At 35.8% G+C, this 3,155-nt stretch overlaps 1 protein-coding gene across 1 annotated transcript in view; it reads right to left on the minus strand.

Moving 5' to 3' along the window:
- JMJD1C (jumonji domain containing 1C) overlaps window positions 1-3,155 on the minus strand; it is a 379,129-nt gene that overhangs the window by 349,283 nt on the left and 26,691 nt on the right. The gene's annotated exons all lie outside the window — the stretch shown is intronic.

The following is a 3,155-nucleotide window of genomic DNA, read 5'->3' on the forward strand; positions in this document are numbered from 1 at the left end:
GTCCCTGAGTTGTCTCTCCTCACCTGTAATCCTGGGTGGAGATTTATCATTATAAAGAGATGTGCTAAGAGCCACCTTCTTTGTATCCTATTCTATACATGCTTAACCTGTAACTGTATGAAATAGTATATAGAACATGATGCTGATGTAATCCTCACTCTATAAAAGAAACTTGGAAAGCACCTAGTGGCAGACAGAATCTGAGGGACTGTCTCAGCTCATGCACAAACTTATTAAAAGCCATATCCTTTGCTATTCATCTCGATGTACCTTTATTGGCTTAAGTCACTCTGGGTAATGGACCCAGGACTTGGCAGGTATCAGCCCACCAAGGGGATCAGATAGCTTGCTAATAATGTAAATAAGGTATAAGGAACTCTTGGGGGGGGGGTGAGACCTTCCAAATAAGATGTATGGAACCCTATCGTAGGGATTTTGCCATCTCACAGGCTTAAAATGAGCCATCCCAGAATGGAAAGGGGGATTTTCCTACTATAAATAAAAACAACTCAGAAGTAGAGTGCATCCTTTGGACTTGAGATCTTTGTCCTCAAAACAGAAGAGAGAGAAAGCTGTTAACATTCTGTTGAGGTGGCAAGAGATGGCTGAAGAAAAACCACAGCACTACAGGCAGCAGAACCAAGAGACTGGCACCAGACAAAGCAGTGGACTTGCCAGCCCAAGGAGCAAAAACATTATCGGTAGAGCTTTGTAACACACCCTGAGTACAGCAGAGGCCAAGCTGAGGGGCCAACTGTGAAACGGAGGCATGCCTCTGGGCATGACTGAGAAGAAGATATCCTGAGTGAAGAACTGTATCCTGAATGGTTTATGATCCTGAATCGTAAACAGTTACTTTCCTAATAAACACCATAATCGTGAGTATAGTCTTTGAGCTCTGTGCGGCTTTTGCAATGAATGACTGAACACAGATGAGAAAAACAGAGTGCTGTGAAAGGGACGGTTGGTGTCATAATTGGCAAAAAGGTTGGAGGGTGGTGGTATGTCTGACCTCTGCCTCACAGAGGTCAGTCTTGGGCTGCTGATCTTGATCTTTTTTCCCTCTCTATGAAGTTAGAGGAGGTCAGAACACCACCACACACCTTTTCACAGGTACTTTCTGATCTAACATTTTGTAAACCTTACCACCTGAAAGAAATATAAGAGAATTACAGTGCATGTAAGGTCAGTTTCCTTTCTCCAAGTTTTCACTCTCACTGTAGTAAAAGGCATTACTCTTGAGAAAGAAAAATAGAAGAGCTCTCTAAAACTTGGAACAGGTGGCCAATCATTTGAGAAAGAAGTCGATTACAGAAAAGATGCAAAAGAACTGATATGCCATCCTTCAAAGACTATGATTCTATGTCTTGAATACAGCATTTTAAAAAGTGTTTAAAAAGAATAGTTACCTTAGGAACTATTTTAAATACAATTAAAATTCTTAAAGTTTTTAATATACACTTCTTTTGTTTGCTAAATAATCACCAAGAAAATGGTGTGTTTTTTAATGTGCAAATTTGTTACTTATCTGCTTGAAGATGAACTGTTACACACTTAAGCTAGAAGCCAAGCTCCATAAATTTTGTATTTCCACTGATTAAAATTATAAGGGGAAAACCATGTAAAGGAAATAAAATTAAACAACTAAGAAAAGTTACACTTTTCTTATTTCACTGTAACATTGTTAAGCCCATTACTGAAAAGAGCTACTAAGCAATTACATGAGCTAAAATACACACCCAGGAAAATAAAGATGACATTATTTTTAGCCCAAACATTTTCTCTGGGGAAACAAATAAGTGAATTTTAAAGTACTTATTTATTCAGGTTATGTCCACATATATTTAAAAGTCAAAGTGTCTAAGAATAAACCTAACAAATGTGTAATACATTTGAAGAAAATCAGGAAGAATATGATGAAGAAAGTCATATCCACCAAAAAAAAAAAAATGCAAACAGCTGAAAAGATATTCCATATTATTTGCAGTGTAGATTCAATGTTGTAAAGTTAACTGCATCTTCCCAAATTAATGAATAATGTATGCAATTTCACTCAAAATGACATTTGACTGCTAACCAGAAGACTGGAGGTTCAAATCCACCAGTCACTCCTTGGAAGGAAGGTTGGGCAATCTACTTCCATAGTGATATCACCTCAGAAACCCAAGGATGGGTCGCTAAGAGTTGGATCTAACTCGACGGCAGTGCATTGCATTGCATTGTGTAAATATGTAGGACGAGGAGGGATGATGAAGGATAACTACAAAATAAGAAGCTCTGATCATGCAGTGCTTAAAGCACTTGGCTGCTAACCAAAAGGTTGAGGGTTCAAACCAGATAGTTCCATAGGAGAAACATGTGGTAGCCAGCTTCTGTAAAAGATCTACAGCCTTGGAAACCCAATGGGGCAGTGCTGCTCTGTCCTATACAGTCTCTATGAGTTGGAACCACTGACAGCAGCGAGTGGTTTTGTGGCACTATAAAGTTATATACATATTATATTTTGCAATGAATGACTGCAAAAGTACAAGAATATCCAATAAAGTTTTGAAAATGAAAATCAACAGATTTGCCATATCACATTTAATCTTGTGATACAAAAAAAACAAATATAAATGGAAGAGAATAGAGAGCCAATACATATTCCTAAATATGTATCAGAATTTAGAAAAGATACACATTTAATATTAATAAGGAGAAAAGTGAATTAAAAGTTATTTTGAGGGATTTCTTAAACAAGACACAATACTATTAAGTCAAAAGAAAAAAATATTGACTATAAACATTAACAAAAGTCACATGGACAAATTCATTATTAAAGTATTAAAACCAGCAAAAGACTAGAAAAAAACTCACCATATATAATAAAGTAACATATCTTAAATATGAGAAAAATTTCTATATATCAGTAAGAGAAAGAAAATTTGAAAGGAGCAAAAATATGAAAGGCCATATTAAAAAAACTAAATATCAATAAATAAACTCAAAAACACTTAAATAAATAAAAATTAAAGCAGCTACAATTTTGTCAATTAGCCAAAAATTATGATTGATGTACACATATACCAAACTCCCTCCAATCTACTTTCAGAAATACTCATAAAGTTGTGACTTGGCAAATGTAGTAAGATATTCATTCCAACCAACTAACACCT

This window comes from Orycteropus afer, unplaced genomic scaffold (assembly GCF_000298275.1).
Source record: "Orycteropus afer afer isolate SDZICR_OR568_19922 unplaced genomic scaffold, OryAfe1.0 scaffold00016, whole genome shotgun sequence".
NCBI lineage: Eukaryota > Metazoa > Chordata > Mammalia > Tubulidentata > Orycteropodidae > Orycteropus > Orycteropus afer.